A 24513-nucleotide genomic window follows, 5' to 3' on the forward strand; every position below is an offset into this window, starting at 1 on the left:
TCTGAGGAGCTTCAACCAAAATGCCTCTGCCAGCTGGACAGACCTAATCTATAAAAGCAACATAATATGTGGCATAGTGCAGAGCAACACATGCAAACTGCAGCCAGGTGAGAAGCTTTCTCAAACTACAGCTAAACAGTGCACTAAAATGTCTCTGAAAACATATGAGGTGATAAATAGGCCATGTAGAAACAGAATCTTGACTCATATTTCCTTCCTTGTTTGAAAGTTTAACCGATTGGCCAGAAGAAATCCAGGAGGGGTTGAAATCTTACAGAACAGGAGGGTGGCCAGACTCATCTGCTAATAAAACATGAGCTTGCAGATTGGTCAGGTCTCCAGGCTGAGGAAAAGTACAAATTTAAATGATAAAATGAATGACTGCATGATTCCTTTCAGTAACTTCAGATTCAGGGTGCCGCTAATGTGCACGCTGGTTCACCATTCTCCCCGTCATGGCTGAAAACCTGTGCTCTTCAACTCTGAGAAGTCAAAATGACCACTGTAAAAAAGTCATTATCTATCAGATGATCAACTGATCAATCAATAGGGGTGAGAAGAGTGCACATTTATATTCACAATCTATTTAATTTAAAAAGAAGTTCAGTTTAAAACAGTTTTCCATACAAAACTTTATTCTCAGCCGAACATTTTTGAAATATAGACATCGGAAAATACAGTGACCTAGATTTAACTGTTGTCCTGTCCTCTTCTAAAACCATTCAGTTAATTTGAGAATGATAGCAGGGTCCATTCCTGTGTTGTGAATTTTAGTTGTTGCTCAGTTCCTGAGGGAAAGAGCTCTGAGAAGCATTATGATGTGGGTTTGTTACTGCGATCCTCTACATTTCTGTGGTCGGCCTTCGCTGAGGGGCTTAACAAGATTTTGCAGTAGTTTTCCACCCGTAGTGGTATGATACTCTGGGTGAGGCATGAGACAAAAAGCTACCTCGGTCCATGACTCAACTCATAAGTTCTTGTTAGACCGAATGACTCAAGACCCAGATATCTGCTTCAAAGCAGAAAAATCTCACAGGAGGAAACCAAACAGGAAAAAAATGTGCACTGAAGTGGACCGAACCTGCGAGCAAATGCTTGACAGCTGCTGTGAAAGTTGACATTGCACACTCTCGTTTTTTTAGTGACACACTGCTTCTGACTAACGCTGTTACACACAATTCACACCTGAGAGCTGCCTGACGCATCCTCAGTCATCGGTTTGGTTTATGTATAACATCGGCTCTGTTTACCGGCACTCACCATCTTCTTATGAATCTGATTTCCTGAAAATTACGTGGTAGCAGAAGCTGCCATTAGTAGAGACCGATATGCATGGTCGATATTATCATTTATAAATAACTAAATATTATCATATATTATTCTATTCTATCAAGTCAGTTGAGCGATGAGTTAAAAGTAACTAAGAGTACAGGCATGTCAAAAGATTTATGTTTGACTAAAGCTACAGTTGTAAGTTTTAGGTTCTCCCACACATTTGGAAGGGGAGGGTGAAGCAAGTTGGTTGCAATCTGCAAGCTCAACACTGTTTTTGAGCTTTTGAGAAGGGCCTGGTGTCTCAAGGACCTCAAACAGATCATTAGCATTTGTCTAAAAGCACTTTATCCCGCTATCTGTATATATCAATACATATCGATAGTGAAATATTGCAAAACAAAGCTCTGTACTGTACATTAACCACATGGTAAATGTTGTTCACTGTAGGCAGGCACCATGTGAGTAGTCTCCACAGGGGACCACAGGGGACCAGAGGGCACATCCTCGCCAGTCTATGAAAAAGTTGTCATCCACTCTATACCAGGCTTGTCTAAACTATTAAAACACACCAGGCTCGACTCATTTAATCAACTGATTTCAGTCTTCAAACAGCTGATTAGTCGAGTTGGATGTTGGATGCTGGTTGGTTGGAGTGAAAACTTGCAGCCACTCGGCCCTTCGTGCAACAGTCTGGACGTCCTTGATCTACACAGATTCGAGGCTCATGCTTGTCTGGATTTAATTACATGAGGTCAGGCGGAGGCAGCATTCACTGAATTAATTTGTGCACACACATATACCGTTAAAAAGAGACATGATATGTTGCTAAGTCTGCAGCCTGAGCGTAGTGCTGTTATGCATGACCACTCACTGTGTTTTAGTGTTGTTACAATTGAGAGTGTAGAGCGAAGTGACAGGCCATCGATCGCCCCAGAGACAGCTGCTCAAAAGTACTGAAGTTTTTGTATACTGTGCAACACTGCTATGTTAATTGTCTGAAAACAACACCAGGCTGCTACAGTATAACCATACAGACCTCTGCACACACCAGATGAGTCAGAACTCTATTTTCTGCTGTTCTTTTTTATGGAGGAGACACCTGGTTACTAGGGCTCATCTTTTTCCAGCTTTCTTTTTATCCCATTGTTTACGGTCTTCACCTCAATACTTAAAATACCGTCATGAGAGAGGTATCGACTTTTTCAAATTAACATATTTCCCAAAATGGCTCACTATTCCTTAACAAATTTACCTTGCAGACTTTTTCACTTTCACTTGAAACTTTACACCCACAGCCAAAAAGAAAAAAAAAAGTGTGCAGATATCTGTTTTTCTAGCCAGTTGTTTTACTGGCTACTCCTAAATGGCGCCAGACATGGGTTGCAAGTAGATTTGTGACACAACTGCAGAACCTCTATTGGGTGTCCCACTGTATGGCTCTTTAATGATAGCTGGCAGCGAGAGCATTCTTAATTTACTTTCACTGGCTGGATTTCCAAACACAGTCTGGGATTCAAACTGGCAACTTTCCAGCTACATGTACACCTCTTTAACTTCTAAACTTGCTGTCACCACAGATTCCTCCACAATCACCGACAGGATCCCCCGACATAATATGAGGCAGAGGCTAAACCACAATGAAGTCAGTGTTTAGGTCCTTCTGCCGGCCTGCCAGCTACCTCACCACACTGGTTTCACATTCCACAGCAACCTCGCTGACTTCTCCCTCTCTCTCTCTCTCTCACACACACTCACACACACACACTGTTATTTGGAGGTATTGTGACGGCACGCACATACAGGACCATATGTATCCAGGCACGCATGCAGACTGGAGTCACACCAGCAGGCATGCGCAAAACTAACAACCACACGTGAGCTCCTCCACCTCCAGCAGCTCCTCCCCCTCTTTTCCCTCAATGACCTGCGTTTGGGCAGCATGCCCGGGCCCTCTTATGGATCCCCTACTGCCTCGCAAAACACATACTTCTGACTATTCGCACACTCGCACACAAACAGACGTGCTTGTGCACACATGCACGGACACACGGTCACATATAGTGTATATTCTAAACACATGTAAGGAGTAGCCCTTCACACGCACGCAAACGGTTCTCTTTCTGTACTTGTGAGGACCCTGGGTGACATAATGCATTCCCAGCAACCCCTAACCCTAACTACAACCATCTCAACTAAATGGCTGCCCCTAACCATCACCCTGAGTCTAATTCTAGTCTAGTGGGATTGTATGAGGTACTTTTCCATAGTCTGTCTGCGTTAGTTGGCGGTTGACACACCCCCATTTTGAAGAAGCTGGAGGAGTACTGGCGTAGGCAGCTAAGCTATGTACTTCTGTGGACAGGGTCAGCAGCAAATGTATTTTAGCGTCCTAAAAAAGGCCCTGTTACAAAACAATATCAGCTGAAGCATACGCTATATTTAGAATATTTTCACCCCTCTATAAGCAAAATATGACTCATATTCATTTAAACTGGCAGAACATGGTAGTTGCTGGTCAACTGCTGCCTAAATTAGTTTAGTTTGGATTGACTGATAGATATAATTGGGTATCATCTGCATAACAATTGAAGTTTCTGGAGCATCTCCTCATAAATGAAGCATATATTGGGTGAACAGACCCTCGTGGAACTCCGTGACTAACTTTGGCGTGCATAGATGACTCATCGTTAACATCTGATGAACAGGAGTTAAACCAGTTTAGTGCAGCTCCTTTTAATGCCAATTAGATGTCCCAGTCTCAGTAATAGGATGTCATGGTCAGACAAGTACAGAGACAAGTCCGTTGTCTGATGCAACGACACTGTCTCCTAGAAATTTCGTTTGTATATTAGTGAAATGTTTTCATAATTAAGTTTTCGTGAGGTGGTGGCGTAATTCCTGCCTGGATTATATTCACAGACAACTTTTCTTTAAAACAATAGATTTATATAAGAAGCTGGATATACAAGGAGGTAACTGACGTGGACAGTTGTCGTATTAATTGCAGGACTTAAACACCAGAGTCCGGGTTTCACGTCCAGACTCATGCAAAAAAAAAAAAGTGCTTTGGTTAAGGCAAGGAAATATCATCATTTCTGGTAGGTTTTGGTAAAAAAGCACTTTGGGTAGGGTTAAGAAAAGATGGTGATATGGGGTAGCTTTTGGCGACAAAAGCACCATCTGAATCCTAACACAGCTGTGAATTGAGGTCAGCTGCTTGCTCACACACACACTGCTGCAACACTGTACTCATCACGAGTGGATGGTGTACTGCAAGATTGCCTATTTTGGTCGAAAACAAATTTAAAATGTTAACGTGTCCTCAATATAATAATAGAAACATATTCCCGTCAGCATTACATTTCCCTAAAGAGCGAATTTTCTTTTGCAAATTAGTTGCAAAAACATAATTTCAAGGAGACAAGGCTGGATGCAATCAGAGGGTCATTTGTCACTGTCACCAGTTCTGTTTCTGTGCTATGATGCACTATAAATCCTGACTGAAATACCTTAAGTAACATATTCTTTTGTTGAAAGTCACACAGCTGATCACCGACTGTTTTCTTATAGATTAATGGGGGGTTAGAGGTAGGTCTATAGTGGGCTAAAACCTATGGATTTTGTGGGTTTTAGTGTTTTTTTCTCACGTAAACAAACAATGTGAGCATTAACTACACACTTCTTGGTTTTATGTATGAACTCTTTTATATAAAAGTGTGCAGAGTGTTGCTGATGCCTCCATGTCTCCAGAAAGGCAGCAATGCACAGGAATATACGTCCAGTCACATATGACTTCTGTGCACTGGAACTTAAAAATACACACCAAATCTCTCCTATGAAATACATTATTCTCACGGAAACAGTAGCAGCAACTTAATATATTTTCACACTGTTGCATGTAGAACTTTTCAGACTCTCACACAGAGTGGATGCCCCGTTCGGGTGTAACGTTCACTAATGCACACAAACACACGAGAGAGTCTTTCCCCCTCTCACAGGAAACCTTTGCTTCCACGGCGCCCTGATCTGGCCTCTCCCTCCCCATTTTTCTACTCCTCTCTCTCCACTTCCCTCCCTCTCACTCCTTCCTGTGGTTTTCCTCTCCCAGTCCTCCAGCAGAGCATACCTCTCCTGTTCTCCTCCCCTCTTCTCTGCCCTCTGCACCTCCCACTCCTTTTTTCTTCTCTCCCATTTTTTTATTCTCCAGAGTGTTTTCCATTTTTCTTCGGTTTCTCGCCATTCTGTCGTAGCAGAAACACATCACTCTTTATGAGAAGTCGTTCTTGACTTCGGGGTATATTGCTTCTTCATTTAAACGTTATGGCACATCATTTTTTAAAACAATTTTCTCCTCATTCACCTCTTGCTACCTCTCTTCTGAACAGAGAATAAATCTAAGGGTGAAAAAGAAAAGTAACTTTGATTTTAAAAGTTATGATTTTAGGGGATTTCTGAAGAAGCGGGATGGATTTCAGTGGGAGGGAGTGACAGCAGACGGTCTATGACGATGGAACGATGTCAGCCCTTGTTTTTTAGGGGTTACATCCTTTGATCTTTCCATCCCACATCCTTATAAGGTATTACGCAATGCCGCTGCAACAGCAAGGATGACAGGAGGCTTTGTTTTCGTGAGCTGGAGGCACACAGGGACAGGAGGAGAGAGACTGACTCTGAGGTGCATTCATGGGAAATGGCTGGAATTGGCTGAAACTGGACACCTGTTTGAACAGTGAATAGCAGGGAACATTTCAATGGACAAAAACAAAAAGACAGGGTGGTTTGCACTGTGGAGAAAAAAAGGGATTCTAAGGACATAGACGGGGTTGAGTATTGGGCTCTTGCGGTGACAGAATTTCCCCTGCGGTTATTGAATTTGTTTTTGCAAATGACTCCATTTATGATAAGTCAAGTAATTTCGTGCTGAGTGCAACGTTATCTGTGGATTTCACTTCACTGCCCAGCAGGCAACTTTATGGTCTGAGCAAGCTAGCTGCTGGGTGCTAATCATAGTTTCATAACGTTGTCAATGAAAGGTAAATTTACATACAGCGATGACAAAAACTGCAACACACCATCATTGAGAATCAGACCAGAACCAGCTGCTTCCTGAAGAACAACAGAGCTAACAGGCAGCTCACACTGCAGTGTAAAATCTGACAAAAGCAACATGAAAAACACTTGCCGACGTCCGACCTAGCCCAGTCATCACCAGTCAAGACCTCATGACTGATTTACAATTGAAAACTGGTTGACATTCAGTCTGAATTCACTCTTTTTGCCCTGTGGCGACAAACACAAATTTATTTGTTCAGTCGTAGGTTGAAAAAGAAAAGAAAAGCCTTGAGACTAATATCGACTAGTCTCCAAAATCATATTTCACTAGTAGGTGAAATACGGCCTTCATAAGGATGTAACTATATAGGCTGTGTGCTGCCAACAAGGAGCTTCCAGGACGTCCAAATGGAAGAAGTTCTTAAGTGTAAATGTTAGAAATTAAAAAATTGTGCTTGTTGTTGTGGCCTAATTCACACGCACAAGCACACACAAGCTTACAGCTGCAACTACTCCATGACATATGTACTGGTGCACAGTATAAAGAGCGACAAAGACAACAAATTCAACTGGAAGATGAGGCAGATGAATGGAGTAAACACAGGTCTTTGAAATTTGGATGTGGATCGTAAGTGTGGGTCTAAAATGGTGACAGGCCGTCGGTGACGCAAATCCCAGTGAAACATGAACATTCAAGCACCATCTTCAAACAGTTTCTGAAAACACTTTCACTTTAGAACCAATTCTGAACGTCTCTCCACTGGTGATCACAGACATTTTTTTCTACATATTTTCAACGGAGAAATGCTCACTAAGAATACTTCCTCTATTTAGTTGGCTTCAAATGAGGCTTAATGTTTACACTGTTTCTCTTGACTGTCCCTCAATATTATAAGATTAATCCAATGTCGCCTCAGTCACTGGCAGCAGCCAGATTAGCTGCTTAACATGCTAACATCAACTTCAACAGGTTAACTTACAAAATAAACTGATTTATTCATTTAACACACATCAAAGTATAAAACGAGAAGTGAAAAAAGAAAAAAACATGAATATAGCAGTTCTTGCTTTCTTGTGGTTCTTGCCATCCCCTGCGGTTGGCACATCAATAGCGCAGTATTTCAAAATTGTGGTTATTGCAACAGCCCTAGGGTTGAGAAGCATCTAGAAAACAGCAGGGGGTCTCCCTGACCACACAGACTGTAACGAGATGGAAACAACAAAAGCAGACAAACAAAAGTTAATCTTCTCTTATTGAAATCTGAGTATTTTTCAAATTACGCAATGTCTCTCTGACTGTTTTCAAGAGCCCGAGCCTACACGGTTCATCCAAAACAGTAATGACCATATCACATTTCAAACTAAAAGTCACAAAAACAAAACCACCACCACTGCAGTTAGGTGGTTTCTGACGCCACGGCAGCGAAAGGAAATTTACTGTCAGTGTTCGCAGCTTGTGAACGTGTTGAACCACTGTTTTATATTATGTCAGCTCTGATTCACAGCGTGTTCTCGGTGCCAGCGTTCAGGAGAGTGAATTTTTCTCCGGACAAGAGAAAATGGCAATGCATACGGGCAGACAGAGAGTGAGCAGGCGGTGAAAACGACAAATAGAATAACTAAGAGTGAAGAAAGGAGGGAGGGCAAGACAGACATGGGCTCCCACCCTTTTCTTCTCCTCACACTTTTCCCATTATTTGTCTCGGTATTATCCTCTCTCTCTCTCTCTCTCTCTCTCTCTCTCTCTCTCTCTCTCTCTCTCTCTCGTGTCTCGGCAGCGCTAAGTGATGCAACTCTGCAGAGCAAGTCTGCAATCGCCACCAGTAGAGCCTGCAGTGTCTCTCGCACTGACACTGGCGTCTTCACCATTTAGGAGGGGAGTGGTGCTGGCTGTCAGGGGAGGAGGAGCGGGGGAGTAATCTCTCAAGACAGGGATTATTTAGCCCTTCACTAAAAAAAAATGCTCTTTCCAAACTTTCTCTGAACTAAACAAACTTACTTTTGAATCACTGTAAAACTTTTTAAAAGTTGTTGCAGCAGGTAGAATAGACTTTCTAAAACAAAAACACAGCTCATTAGCTGCACGAATTTGATCAAAAGTGCTGAATACACAGAGGACACCAGAATTTCTTATTCTACTTGTACCAGAGAAAGGGGAGAGGAGATGTCGCTCAACATTCCTTAATCAGGCAGAAGTTATAGACAAAGTTGCAAGAAATTAACTTTGTAGTTTTTGTAGCATTGCACACAACACTGTTTGACATATCCTCTAGTGCATCAAGTAGACTAAAACAAATAATGTAAATTACAAAAAGCTAAATAGAATTAGTTCAGATCTGAACATACATGTTAAAACAAACAAACTGACCGATCGAGGCAGTGGTAGAAAAGAAACTCCTGTGCTCCAAAAGGTAAACTGACTAAAAAAAACACTTGGCAGCTGATTGGATGAACCATCTGTCCATCACGTCTAACACGGGCCAATTCCATTGAGAAAAGCCTTCAGTGCCGTTCTTTGCGCTTCTTCTTCTAATGAAAAAATACTCTCCAGTTCTGATGAAACTGATGCTACCACAGTATCTACGCTGACCTTTTCAGGAGCCGCCATTGTTTGTTCAAGACAAGTTGCTACTATGGACGCTTCTCACTGTCGTCACACCTAAAACCACGTCCACGCTGCCAGTAGTCTCTCCTAGGACGTTGACTGGTGTTGATCTCACAGATCTCATGCTTTGCAAGGACTAATTCATTCCACATAGACCTCAAAGTATGTAAAAATATAGGGCTGAGGCTTAACAATACCATATATCACTGTAGCATTTAAGTCTAGGCCTAGTCCAACTCAAAAAAGGAAAAAACATTCATTTTTGATGTAGCCTGATATATCAGACTGAATTGTCTGGAGCCTGGAGGTGGGAGGGTTCGATTTCCCCTAATCAATCACTAGAGACCAAATCATTTTAAATCGACGCTGGTGCATTGCCGTGCCAACATACTTTGTTTTTGTCCCCAGTCTTTGGGTTTATGAGTGAGTATGTGAGAAGGTTTTATGTTACTTTAGTCAGTGTGTAGATAAACTGTGTGTTGTGTTTGCAGCTGCAGAAAAGAAATCAGACGTCCCTGTGAAGTCACTATCGCGTCTTTCATGTTCATCTTCACAGCCAAGTTTGTACAGACTGTGAAAAGCTAGTTAACGACGACGATCAGATGATTGATCGTGCTCTCTTTTGGTCGTGGGCCGCCATAGGGTTAGCTTGTAGCTGCTAATTAGCTAGCTGCGCTGTCGCGTAAACGCTTTACATAAATTGGGCTTTTTATTTCTTTTCTGTGGCAGCAAACACATCACACAGCCTTTCCGTAACTATTATGCTGCAGCCTAACATATCTATGCACAACGGCCTCGACTGCAGCATCTATCTTGTCTGTAGCATCAACATTGTTATTACTCTTCCTTGACAACCCTTAACAGTGCACTGCTAATCATTACTCCCCCAGCAACACTCATTGGTCATTTGTTTTTGACTCTAGAGTTGTTGCGTGTCATGATGCCAGACCAGGGAATCAGTCGACTCTGTGGAGAGGTGGATTCATAGGTCTGGACCCTGGCAATTTCTGATATATCTCTGATGTTTCACTGCAATTCAATGTCCTCTGAAAAAAAAGTTCACACAGAATAGATGATTTTTCTGTCAGTTAGTCTGAGCCTTTTATTTTTCTGAACAGCAGAAGCTCGAGAGCTGAGACACGTCGTATTTAGTTAAGAGGCAGAGCTCTGTTTTTCTTACTGCAAAATCTACACTGTTGTATTTGCTCTCTGCACTTGGACAGTTTGGTCGCAATCTCTGGGTCCCCAAACGATATTCTGGAACATGTAGAAAACAGCGCTAGAACACAATAGGCATGTTACTCCTGTCAAAATGACCTTCTGAAATATCTGAACAGGTAGGATCCTTGGAGGAAACTGCTAGAGAGTTCATTCTTAAACCAAAAGGAGACAGAAGACGGATATTTTGAGTGAGATGGGAAGGAGATTCCATTTGGGTCGGTGAAGTGATGCAGCAGGGCTATAATAAAGGATAAACCCACCTCATCCCACTTTATCCCTTAGTAGCTCAAAGATGAACTTAACCATGTATAGTCATGATATACACACTTCGAGCCGATACCATTTGGAGAAAATTTGGGAGAACATCCTGCTGGCTGCTGTGGAAGACACCAAAGTTTACTAGTTTTAATCTTTTGTCATAGAGGAGAGTCAACAGATTGTCTTCTTCAGAAACACTTTACACTTACACACTTATGAATGGTAGGAAATAATTCTTATTAATATTTGAGCTTTTTAGCATCTTTCACATCATTCTTTTGATTTTACTGCATAGTTTTAGTTCACTGCTCTATAAGTGTTGTGTCTAGACGCACAGAGTAGCTGTTTGCAGCCTGAAAGCTCAGTTAAATCCACTGTTCATTACCTGTCCAGCATAAAAACAGCAGGCAGGCAACCTGGTGAGAGCAATACGCTTCTAAAAAAGACAGATGTTTCCTGGAGCAAAATAATATTTCAGTTTTTTTGTTTACCGGTTGCTTTAAAGGTGCTCCGGGGAATTTTCAGCAAATACCAGTTATTAATGACAACAGTAGCTGTTAAGTGAACTGCAGTCAGTTTCCTGTTGCTCGGGCTCACACTCCGTAGGCGCGAGCGAGCTTCCTGGTCATCAGTCAAAACAGCGGAGCGGCATAGACTGAGACTGATCGTGACTGACCAGCATCATGTTGATCAGTGAGGTAGGTAAAGTTAGGCTTTCTGTCATGGTGGGTGATGAGTGTTGCACACTGTCGGTGCTGTAGGGGAGCAAGGCACTCAGGAGCGCACATAAACATCACATCATTTAGATTTCCTGGAAAACATCCTGAGTTCCTCACATAGAAATCAATCATCAATCCACAGGCTGCTATTGGCAACCGAGGAAGTCAGAGAAGGTCTCATTCAAGAATGTTACGATCCATTCACACACTGTGAGGCAATTTACATGTATTAATAGCTTTGTATTGTCAAAGCAGCTTTTAAGTTAAAGGTCAACACATGGTTAGGTTTGTAACATTACATAACATCAAGTCAAGCACGTTTATATACTGATTTAAAACGGTTAATAAGATCTTTGTTTGAGGTGTCCTGTTAGCCAGTCAGAAACTATTTCCCATGGCAAGGGTATGAAAATCCATAAAATCTTTTAAAAAGATAACCCAATGCACCTTTAAAAGTATATTTATAGTTTAAAGGAATAGCTGGGAATTTTTGAAATAGGGGTGTATGAGGTACATCAGTGTATTATCCACAGTAGATGGCTAGTACTGCTAGAGTCTGCAGCGAACGTATATTACCTACCTGAAAAAAGGCCCGCCTAAAAAGAAATCAACATTTAGAATATATTCATGGCTTCTACCACCTCCTGTAGGTATGACACTGACAATGGATAAGCACTTCAAACAAGCAACCCCAAAAAAATGGTCATATCATCACTACAAACAGGGAGTTTGGGAGGGACGTCACAGTCCTCTGCAGATGGTAGTTCGGCTGCATTTATATAATGCTTTTCTTGTCTTCCGACCACTTAAAGTGCCAGCATTTATCCCATTCACACAGGAGCAATTTGGGGTTCAGTATCTGGCCAAAGAATACTTCACCATGAAGACTAATAGAGCCGGGGATCGAACTGCCGATCCTCCAATTAGTGGATGAACCTTGTGTTTAATCGATTTAATCTTATTTTTGTTTGAGCCACTGAATTCAGGCTTTTTTTTCCACTTCTTTTTTCCTTCCATAATTGTTCTTCTCCTGGTCTTCTTCATTTATTTCTCACTCTATCCCTTCTCCTTGCTCATAACCCCCACCCATAATCCCTCGCACCACCAGCGCTACCACCATCCAACCGTTTGGCAGCGGGACAAGGTCAACACAGAAACCTCTACACTTCTTCTTTCTGCTTTCCCTCCCTGTAATTCTTCGCATCAGCGGAGCAACAGATCCCTCCGCCCTCCCCGATCCTATCATCCACCGCCACCCCTCCGAGGAGCGGGGGGGGGGGGCATGAGGAAGACTAAAGATGGAGAGGAAGACGAAGGAGAAGTTTCAGGGACGTTGCGCGCAGATTATTCTGGGTTGTGTTGAAAATACAAAGCCTGGTAGGACGAACGAGGGAAGGAACACTAGGAAATGAAAGGCAGAGAACGGGAGGAGGGGAGAGACGGAAAGTCAGAGGGAGAAAAGTGTTTTTAACCTTTGTTGTCAGGCGAGACGGACGAGGCCAAGAGCAGTCTGCACCCCAGAAATCAATCTCTTTGTCTCTCTGTCACTCATTTTCCGTTTCTATCTGTCTGTTGCGTCTTTCTCTTTCATTTCTTTCTTTTTTTCTGTCTCTCCATCCCTCTTTCATTCCCTGAGCTCTGTCATCCAGACCTAAAACACACAAACACATGCGCCTCACATTCCTACGTGCAGAGCAGATTCACCCAATTTGTTTCCACTGCGTGCGTGTGTGTGTGTGTGTGTGTGTGTGTGTGTGTGTGTGTGTGTGTGTGTGTGCCAAGCCAGTAAATAATAACCAATCCCAGCTGTACTGTAGGCCGTTCCTCTCGTTCTCGGTGGAGAAACAAAGAGGCAGCGAAAGGAAAAAGTCTCCAGCAAATAAGGGAGTAATGAGCTGGAAAAAAGTCAGCAGAGAGTTAAGCAGGAAGAATTAATAATGTTTTAATGCTAGCAGACATTACGAGTCCTTTAGAACTGGTAGTCAGCGCTCTCCACGTATAGCAGTTACATGCCATTTGAAAAAAATCCAATTTGTACTCATGTCAACGGGGAGCCTCGGAGTCAAACCACCGTAATGCTTTTTCATCTCGCCAGCAAGCGTTTTTTAGAGGGGAAAAGCTGCTTCGCAGGTAGGTTAACTCCACGGCTTCCTTCAAAATTCCTTAAACTAATCACTGGTGGAGTTGGCTTCCTGACACCGGAGAAAATAACCTGCCAATTTCATCCCGATTCTTCGGATTTGTGTGACGTAGCAGAACCTAATTGGGGCTCAATCTTAACGAAATAGAGCAGTGTTTTTCCACCTTGAGGGAAGAGAAGAGGTCGATCAAAACAAGAGAACAACAGAGGTCATGAAAAGTGAACAGTGTAGATCAACGAAGCAACAAGGACGGTACATTTTAAACTGCTAAATGCATCATTATTCCTTATGTTGAAATGCAGATATTTCCGGCCAAACGCAGTCGTGTATTAAAGGTCCAGTGTGAAAGATTTAGGGGAATCTACTAACAGAATATGGCATGGACGAAATATAAAATTCATAATTATGATTCCACTGGTGTATAATCACCTGAAAGTCAGAATCATTGTGTTTTTGTTACCTTAAAATGAGCCGCTTATATCTACAGAGGGAGCAGGTCGTCTTCGATAGCGTCCACTACATTCCAAGTTTCTACAGTAGCCCAGAACGGACAAACCAAACTTTGTCTCTAGAGAGGACCTTTCATGTTTTTCTTAAGTTTCGTGACCACCTAGCTTCTCTGGTGATGGGAAAAGAGTCGGATCTTTTCTGTTCCTTTCCACAATCTTTATTTATTTATTTATTTTTAGGGGTTAAGTTGGGTTTATCTGCAAAATAATCCCTGGCTCCGAATCAAACCTAGGCATCCCACCAATAATATTAAATTTTGCATGTATCGACCAGGTTGAGCAGCACTAAATACCAAGTATTGCGAGGCCATACTACAGCCAGCGTCTGTCTTTCAGCCTGCCCGGCAGATTTCGACCTGATGGTATGATCTCTGTTTGTCATCACACATGATTGGTGGCACACACAGCGTTCTGTCGGTGCATGGGCCGAGTGCACGTGGAGGGCAAGCAGTGTGGCTTGTATTAATTTACAAAAAAAGAGAAAGACAATGACTTTCAGACGGGAGTCTTCTGCAATTAATCACTAAAAGCAGCAAGCTCATAGAGCTGACTCATTCGCAAACAACACATCAGTACTGGTACTTTAACAACAGCAACATTTTTAACTATCAGTTTATTTTCATGTGACTACAGTGATTATTAGTCCCGTCACAGCTGTAAAGTAAACCCAGGTTTTTGATGAACTTCAACATGTGCATACTTAATAAATTGCAAATTGTGCAATTAAATTAATTATGTTTACTTATTTTCTGGTAGCAGCTACATTAGCTAACTGTCACTAGCATGTTCCCAGATTACTTGGTAGTCAAAGTAGCTCACTTTACTTTAAAAAATAAATTAACACTGAGTCAAGCTGTTCTTTGATTTTGTTGTAAGTTAGATTTAGTTTGGTCAGAGCTATTAAATATTAAATCATCCATCTTTGATCACTACATCTTAGCCTTTTTTACCTACAGATTGATATAAACTACAGGTTAAATGAACTGCTTTTTAAAATACAAAAAAAACAGTGTTTTATCTGTTGGATCTGGGAAATAATGATGTGCATTTTCCCTTTCTTAAATTTTAGGGAATAGATGATTAATTTATTATTCAAGGTATAATCATCAGATTACAAGACGATCAAAGTATTCGCTGTTGTTGCTCTAGAGGACTTTGAAAGCTTGTTGAGGCTGACACCAAAGCAATGGGTCATCAAAGCTGTAAGAAACGAGAGTGATGAAAGAAGAAGAGAAATCAGCTACAACAGTCTGTCCATTGTAGTCCACATCTTTGAGCCACTGGGACACAGAAGAAGCCCATTTCTGACTCTACGCCCATCTGCCATGGCACTTGATCCCTCTTTACAATCATAATTCCCTTCCTCGCCAAGACATCTTTTTTTTTCTTTATCCATTTTTTCCTCTTCTTCTCCGCTCACGCTTCGCTCCGTCTCTTTGTCGGGCCTCTTTTTTTTTTTTCAGCATTTCGTTTGCCTCCTTCCTCAAACACAGACCAAAAAGAAAGAGGCAGCGAGTGGGCCGGAGGGAGGGAGGGAGGGAGGGTAGAGGAGAATAAGACTAGGGAGAAGGGGAGAGATGGAGGGGAGGGAGGGAGGGAGAGGGGGGGTGTCGGGGTGGGGTTTGCGGAATTTGGTCTATGTTTGGTTTGGAAGTGAAGGCCCCGGCGCTGGGCTCTCAGGAGGATAATGGAAAAGAGAGGGAGAAGAAAGGGAGGTTTATGGATGTGTGTGTACCCTCACAGGTGGTCGGCACATACTGATGGGGGGCCTTTTGTGAGGAGTCAAAATGTGTGTGTGTGTGTGTGCGTGTGTGTGTGTGTGTGCATGCATTGGTCTGTGTGGTTTAAGCAGACATTTGACATGAAAAAACACCAACACTAGGTGGACATTTTGGATTAGCGGGACATAGTGTCCCTCTAATGCATCAAATAACTTGTTTGTGCACCAGTGTTGTTTTAGTACACAAAAAACCGTGTGTGTGTGTGTGTGTGTGTGTGTGTGTGTGTGTGTGTGTGTGTGACAGAGTTATGTGTGCTCAAAGCGTGTGTGTGGACATTTGTTTATTTGCAGATGTTGGTACGGATGCATGTGAGCTTTTAGCATGTTAAGAATTTAAAGAAGGAGGACAGAGAGAGGAGGTGAATAAGACATTCCTAAGATGGAGGAGGAAGAGGAGGAGGAGGAGGAGGGGGTAGACGCAGGGAGCCAGTGGTTAGTTAGTGGTTAGAAACTAAGAGGAGAAAAATGAACGTCTGGTCCAGGGCCGGGCCCAAAAACGATACCACAACCAGCCAACGAGCCAAGCGAGAGGAGAGGAGAATTGAGGAGAACCGGGGGAGGCCTCCTCTTCCTCCTCCTCCTCCTCCTCCTCCTACCTCACCCTCCTCCCATATGAGGCCTGCTAACTCCTGCCTCTGCCGCAGGGGAGAAAATGGGGGAGTGGTGCTTTTATAGCTGAGCTGAACCCGCTGAACCCATCATGTGCAAACAGCAGGCAGAAGTATGGAGACAACAGAGGGGCCGAGGCCAGCGGCCACACAGGGGGGCTTCACCGAGGGGGGGGTCTCAGGTTAGGGAGCACAGGAGGTACAAGAAGGAGGAGGAGGAGGAAGGGAGTGATGGAGGACGAAGAGGAGAGTCATCCCAGCTCTCCCTCTACACCATCAGTGTATGGTTGAACAGGGAGAAACTTCACCATCTTTCTCCTCCTCTTCCTTTCTCCACTTTCTGTCTTTGGCTGCCTCACTTTGTTCGTTTCACTTTCTTTCACTTCTTTCCTTCTTTCTTTTTCCTGACTTCTGTCATTCCTACTGTATTTTTCTTTTCTGCAACATTTTCTGTACTGTATTGTTTTTCTTTTTCTTTCTTCCTTCTGTCATCCGTTCTTTCTGGCACTGTTTGCTTTTTCCTTCCTCCCTTATTTTTTCTTATTTTTTTTTACGTGTTATCCTGTGCTTCCTTTATTCCTTTTGCCCCTTTTCTTAATCCACTTTTGACTTTTCCTTTCTTTCTGCCATTCGTTGCTTCTTTTTCTTTCTTTCTTTCTTTGGCTTGTTCACCTTACTTCATTCCACCATTTCTTTTCTTTTTCAAAATCTGTTCTTTTTACATTTTTCCTTTGTTCTTCCATTCTTTTTCTTCACTTTCCATCATTTGTCTCCTCCTTCCTTCTGATGTTGTAAATAGTGCCTAAAAGTCATACCTGCGTAAAAGTAAAGATTGGACCAAAATACATAATAAGGTATCTCTGGTCAGAGTCAGACTGTGGACATTGTAGTTGGTTGGTGCTTGCTTTTGCCTCACTTTGTTCTTTTCCTAACTTTCTTTTGCTTTATTTGTTTCTTTGGCTGCCTCCACTTGCTTCCTTTGCCCATTTCTTTCTTTCCTTCGCATGTTTTTTTTCCTTGACTTTCTTCCTCCCTTCTCTTTATTCCATCCTCATTTCCTTCCCTTTCCCTTTCTATCATTCTTTGCTAGATTCCTCCCTTCCTTCCTTCCTACAAACACCTATTTTAACTCACACACGCACACACTCATATATGCCATATGTATGAGCAACCCTCCCACCCTGCAGCAGACAGTGTGGGTGGAAGTGGGCTGTAAGGCAGACGCAACAACAGGAAAAGAGCTTGCTTGGCTCCGGGCCTTTTTTAAAATCCATCCATGAGCGTCTGTCCAACCTTTAGAGAGCAGCATGATGCAACGAGCCTGCAACCTGCACATCGCTGCCGTCACACAAAAACCTCACATCCTCAAAACTTTTCACCCTGACCACCGTGATGCACCTCAGGAAACTAAGGAAGGGGCTCAAGTGGAGCCGACGCACCCACGGGCCACTCCCCAAACATGCCCTGCCTCTTGGGACCCCGTTAGAGTGTTGGTTTGTGTAAAAGCGTGATAATCATTGCAACTGGAGTTAGGGAGTTTCTCTAATGGGGAGGTGCACTCCTCCTTTTAGGGAGGATGAGGAGTCATGATCGTGATCTGCAGTGGTGTCACGGGGGTGGAGGACTTGTGGGATTTGATGAACCAAACTGCTGGGAGGAAGAAACAGGGAAGTAAAGGTCTTGTCCCCACCCTGTTTGAGTTGGGAGTTTTTACAGAGGGGGGTGTACACAGGAGTGTGTGTTTATCTCTGACTCAACTTAACACTTTTAAAGTTACAAATTCAGTTCACCTTGCTGTTATACCAGCCAGATCGGAAGAACGCCAAACCCTGGCTAACGTCCAGCCAGGAAAATGGATTAAAATGGGACTCGGACTGGACAGGAAACAACGGGAAATCAAAGGCCGTTGTGCCCATGTCTTACAAAGACCGGCTCCACAACATCCCGGATCAAGCACTCGATGGGCAGATCTCTTCTGAGCTCACAGGATGCAACACGCAAAACTCCGGCAGAATGAGGGGAGGTGATGTCAAACTGTTGACATGAAGATGTCAATCATTTTATCATCACCATCTTATTCCTGCTGGTCACATTCAAGCTGATGCGAATTTAAAAAACATGCCAGATAAGAATGTCTTGGTGTGTACTTGTATATGTGTGTATGTATATTTATTTTAACATGTATTTCATCCTATTCTATTCAGTTTTATTTATCAGTGTGTATGTTATATTTGAAGGGACTACAGCTGTATTTTTGTTGTGCAACCCTGTGTCGTGTAATGATAATAAATTACCTTGATATTGACTAGAGCTGCAACGATTAACTGATTAATCGCCAGCTATTATAATCATCAATTAATCATTTTGACCCATTTTTTAAATTTTAAATGTCCAATTTTCTTATTTCAGCTTCTCAAATGTGAATAATTTTCTGGTGGTCCTCTTTTGACCATCCATCCATCCATCCATCCATCCATCCATCCATCCATCTTCAACCGTCTATCCAAAGTCTTTTGACAGTTAAATAACTGCTTAAACAGCTTTGTTTTGGTCATAATTACTCTAAAATGTGAAGTTTGATCTTGAAAAAATGACATTTATCAAGCACTGAACTATGACTATTTCACAAAGACCTATAGATACCAGTTTTTCAGATATACAAGGCTGTTTGCATATTTGATTTTGTTTTAAGGTTCGAGTCAATTTAAAGGACAGTTCACCCCCAAATAAAAAAATACACAAATACATATTTCCCCCCAGCCTGTGGTGCTGTTTAGCCATCAAGTTTTTTATTTTTTTGGTGTGAGTTGGAGAGTTTTGGAGATATCAGTCCTAAAAATATCTGGCTTTTCTCCAATATAAAGGGACAAAATAGCACTCGGCTTGTAGAGCTCACAGCACCAAAAAATACATCTGACAAAATCAAATCCAGTGTCTCTTTCCAAAAATCACGATGTGGTTACTCAAAGAAAAAAAAAAAAAAAAAAAAAAAAAAAACAGTCCTCGTTGTGAAAAGTTTCACATAGGAACTACTTTCTTTCAGCTGTATAATATACTGGAACTACTTAAGAATCTACTGGAACTACTTTCTTTCAGCTATACCAGAACTATTTTAAAATGTATTGGAACTACTTTCTTTCAGCTGTAGATTATACCAGAACTACTTTAGAATCTACTGGAATTACTTTCTTTCAGCTATACCAGAACTACTTTAGAATCTATTAGGACTACTTTCTTTCAGCTGCAGAATATAATGGAACTACTTGAGAATCTATTGGAACTACTTTCTTTCAGCTGTACCAGAACTACTTAAGAATCTATTGGAACTACTTTCTTTCAGCTGTAGAATCTACCAGAACTACTTGAAAATCTATTGGAACTACTTTCTTTCAGCTGTACCAGAACTACTTAAGAATTTATTGGAACTATTTTCTTTCAGCTGTAGAATCTACCGGAGCTACTTCAGAATCTACTGGAATTATTTTCTTTCTAGATTCAACTATTTTTTCACGCACTCTTATTATATTGGCGAGAAAGCAGCCATCTCTATGCCAATATCTCCAAAACTCAGCAACCACACCAAGAAAATCTAGAAGAGTGAGTAGCACTACAGGTCAGGGTTGTATTTTTGATTTTGGGTTGAACTGTTCCTATAACTCCCATTATAAATAGTTGTCATGCCAGATAAAATTCCCAATAAAAACTGCTAACTGAGCAGCACAGACATTTAACAGAGGAACATCAAGGGGTTAACAGATAAACGTTGAGGAGAAGTTCTTCTGATTTACCTTAAAACAGTGTGAAGACAGTGAAACAGCCTCCTCTGCTCCCTGTAGTCTGTCTGAAGATGCTTCCGAGCCTCCAATAGAAACAAACTGAGAACACAAATTACCAAAATCAAGCGAGTTCGTCCGTCGTTTCCCGTATCATCTTCGATTAAGTTATCAGTTGTCTCTGGCTGGAAATCGGTATTGTGAAATGAAATCCTCCCACGGGGGGATCGTTCAAGAGGGGAAAAAAAAAGCCTGTTGCGAGTGTTCAGTTTTCAGACGTGTAACTGAAAACCTTGTCCTGTGAGTTTTATCTCAAAATTAGAGTGACTTGAGCTAAAGAGATTACCGACACTGATTCCCTGAAAGAAAAAAACTAAGTGTCATTCAGGTGTGAAGATGCAGGCTGCTGTCAAATCCGCCGCACAAAGGTACAGAGGCTCTCCTGGAGGTGCATCGCCCAGTTGCGACGCTGGTCAACTGAAGCTTCCAGCGGCGGAGAGGAGGGAAGAGACTGGGAGAGGAGGGAGGACGAGGAGGGAGGAGGGGGAGGAGGAGGGAGGGGTGGAGAGACACTGGAGCAGCAGAGGAGAGAGAGAGAAATGCCAGAATACAGATCCAACTTCCTCCGCCAGCTGTTGACTCTCACGATAGTCTGAGCTGTGCGTGTGTGTGTGTGTGTGTGTGTGTGTGTGTGTGTGTGTGTGCGTGTGTGTGTGTGTGTGTGTGTGTGTGTGTTATCCCACCACCATTAGGATCTGATGTTATGCTGTGTGGCACAAACTGAAAGTACAGAAGATGAGGGGGGAAAAAAAAACACAAAATGGAAAATAAACATGAATAATGCAGTGATCCATCTTCTCATCTTACAACACATATATGCTTAATGAAAAAAAGTTAGCCAGCAATGCTATTTGCACCAGGGGCCAGTCTTTCAAAACTTTTAATCCAGATCAGTTTCGTTAACCATCAAGCACGTTAAGCCCCACCAAAATAAGACTGAAGAGGAGGAAGAAGAAGAAATAAAATCCAACGGGGTCCTCGCTCCATTGGGCCCTAACTATGTCTAAAAATGTAAACACTGACTTCTCAACTCAAACTCCACTCTCATACAGGAGAATAATAGTGAATTTATCATTATTGATGGCTACACTATGGCGGTCAGGTGCGAGTAGCTGAATAGCTGTTACGTACCTTTTCTCCAGATTTTATCTTCTTTATCTTTTCTATTTTATTTTATTGATTTTGTCCTGGTTTTTTCAAAGAACTGTCAGATAGGATCATTCCGATCCAGATATCACAAGATCTGGATTAAAGAATGTAGTTTTGCAGTCGTTGGACCAGCCTTCACCTGTCAGTCAAAGTGATATTTTATTAACACAGACGTGAAAATGTAGGGAAGTACATTATTATTACTAATTAAAAGTCTTACTGGATTAAAAAAAAAAAAAAAACAATAACAAATGAGACACAAAACTGTTTTGTCAGCATACTACAGTTTTTATTGATCAAAAGACCCTCAGTAAAATATTAGATCACTTGAGCTTCTCTTACTGAACACCCAGCTGCTCCAGTTGGTTGCAGTCTGGTCAGTTTCCACCACAGTGAGGAGCCTTGCATCCTCTAGTGATATTATCAAGCATGATGCAGGTGAGAATTATTTTGCATATTGCACAGAGGAAGAAATGTGAGGTTCTTGTTTTTGCACTGACCCATTTTTACACAGCAACAGCTTGGAACAGCTTGAACAGCTTTAGCATGATCTGTGTTACTTTAATATGCAAGAAATGAACAAAATAATGATTAAAAACATCCCCTGAGCCCTACATGTCTCCACCTTGAATCCATGATGAATCCATCTTTCCAGTGGGATCAGGATAATCTTGATTTTTAACTCCAACTTCAGCTTTCAACTTTATTTGTCCCAGTAGGCACATTCATTTTGGAGCATAAGTGCAGCATAGAAAACGCACATGAATTAAGACATAACAGCAAAAAAAAAACAAAAAAAAAACAAGGGGTAGCACAGACTCAGCTCTGCATCAACACACAGCTGGTCAAGAGCAACAACAACTAAAAACGATGGCCAAGCTGTCATCCCGCTGTATAAAATATGTCCAGCATACATCACAACATCGCCAAGTAAAGTCAAGCAGTGACAACAACATGAAAGGAAAAAAAAAAAAGAAAGAAAAAATGGAATGCTACTTGTTGATTGAAGTCTGACTCTGTTTATTTAAAAGGGCGGTTCACCCCAAAATCAGAAATGCAGATTTCTCCCTCTGGCCTGTAGTCCTGTTTATTCATCCAGATAGTTTTGGTGTGAGTTGCAGAGTTTTGGAGACATCGGCTGTAGAGATGTTTGCCTTCTCTCCAGTGTAATGGAACTCATTTGCACTCTGCTTGTGCTGCTCAAAGAGACAAAAAAACAGCATAACTAAAACCCAAGACCTGGTTATGCAAGTTTCATGTAGGAGCTACTTTCCTTCTAGTTAAAAAAGAAAGCAATGTTTGGAATGAGACACTGGTTTCAAAATTTTCGAGTGTATTTTTTCTGGTGCCAAAAGCCATTTAGTCCAATGATACTGGAGAGAAGACACACATTTCTATGGCCAATATCTCCAAAACTCTGCAACTCTCACCAAAGAAAATCTAATCTGTCATCTTGGTAAACACCTTTCTCTCACTTCTCTCTTCTATGGAACCAGAGGGCAGTCCAGAGCAGAGCCCTGTTTTATGCCTAATGCTTACTGCAAAACTAATTTTCCTTCAGGAACAAATAAAGTTGAAGTTGTGTTTTTAATACATTGCATTGCAATCATTACATTATCAACTGTTCACATTATGAATAGCCCCATCATAACAATAGTGATCACATGAGAAGCATAAACCAGAGCTGGATTTCTCAAACTCTGCTACAGTCAGAAAAAAATACCAAAATTTAGCACACAACTTGCACACAGCTCCAGTTCTGGTAGGATTTAACTTCATAGATTTGGCCCTGCTGCAGTCTAACAGTGTATATTGTCTCCCTCTGGTGGTTTTCAGTGTGAACTTGCAACTTTGAGTCCACACAGTAATGCTGAATCACACTTTTAACTTTAAGTTTCGACAAACCAGACACGAGTTACTGGGCTGACTTAAAATCTTTGAGTTAGCTGAACTTCTACTGGATAGTTTGTTCACCCAATAACTGCGAGTCATATTGACAAAGAGTCACCAGTTATTTATTATACTGTGACATAAACTTGTGATTATTTGTGAGCAGTGACCTATTTCATGAAATCAGAAAAATAAGGCTTTGTAGAGAATTTAAACCCAAAGTAAAAAGCAATCAATGTTTCTAAGCAACTTAATTTGTTGAGTAAAATGCAGTGCAAGTTTATTTTTTATTATAGCATAAGGAGAAGTATCAGTGGACTACCCAGCTCGTCTTAAAAAATATTGTACTGTGTAGAACAAACAGGACAAAAAAACAACAACATATTGCTCAGTTTCGTGCAGGATGCTCATCGGTTGCTGAGGTTACACCCACAGCTTCCTCCTCACATGTTTTATTTTATCCACCACTAACTGAAGTCAGATCATTGATCTTATCCAGCTTCAGATCTCTCTGCTCTCACTGATAATTTAGACTCAAAACGCTGTTTATCACTGCCAATCTAGACTCAGTGCGCTATGTAATTTCTAAATTAATTTTCCAGAGTAAAACTGCGATAAAAGGCAAAATGCAACAGATACATCTTAAAGGGACAGTTCACCCCAAAATCATTTCATCACAATCATAATTTTTTTTTCAGCGTGAGTTGCAGAGTTTTGCAGAGATGACTGCCTTCATTTGAAAAACTCAACTCTCTTGAAGGAAATGTCCATGTCCTTTAAATGCCTATAAACCGCACATAAACCTTTTAGTTACAATTCATAATCTCAAGTCAGTGATTAGGAAGTGATAAAAAAAAGTGTTTGGGGTCAGTCAATAATTCCTCATTTCAAATAATCCATAACTGTGTAAATCCCGTCGATTTCACACTCCATCTTCCCATCAGTCATGAGCAAGACCCCATCACAATGTGGTCAAGCGGAGGGTCCAAGAGACTTTGTTGTGCATCTACATACAACATACATGGGATACATGAACAAAGGAAAAGTTCAGTGGAGGTGAGGTCTGCAGTTTTGTCTTCACACCTTTACCACTTCTCAACGACAAGCCGTCTACAAATAACACTTAAATCAGCGACACCTTCGCCTCTCTCTGTGTGTGTGGACACTTTGACCCCTTTAACACCTTTTGAGCAAACGCTTCTTGCTGCATTAACGCCCAATCTGATTCTTTTGTACTTACTAAGAATAATAATGACTTCAAGAGGAAGGAAGTGAAGCTGAGAGCTGCGTGCTGTGTGTTCACCTCCACTGATCAACAGTCCTTTTCTTTTTGACCAGAGGTGTTAATTTGGAATAACAACTTTATACAATCAGTGATCTGATTAGGAGCTGAGTGAGTACAAACAGCCATGACGCTGACTGACGCTGGATTTACATTGATGGGTTACATCCTCTACATCTCAGGTATTTATA

General features: G+C 41.7%; 1 protein-coding gene across 1 annotated transcript in view; it reads right to left on the reverse strand.

Annotated features, from left to right (window-relative positions):
- LOC146329585 (zinc finger protein GLIS2-like) overlaps positions 1-20423 on the reverse strand; it is a 40037-nt gene extending 19614 nt beyond the window's left edge. Inside the window, exon 1 of the mRNA XM_084714851.1 lies at positions 19957-20423. The gene's annotated coding sequence lies outside the window, so the exon portion shown is untranslated. The remainder of the gene's footprint in view (positions 1-19956) is intronic.
- Between the last annotated feature and the right edge of the window lie 4090 nt (positions 20424-24513).

Source organism: Lutjanus erythropterus, chromosome 3 (genome assembly GCF_056507025.1).
Source record: "Lutjanus erythropterus isolate fLutEry1 chromosome 3, fLutEry1.hap2, whole genome shotgun sequence".
NCBI classification, from domain to species: Eukaryota; Metazoa; Chordata; class Actinopteri; order Lutjaniformes; family Lutjanidae; genus Lutjanus; species Lutjanus erythropterus.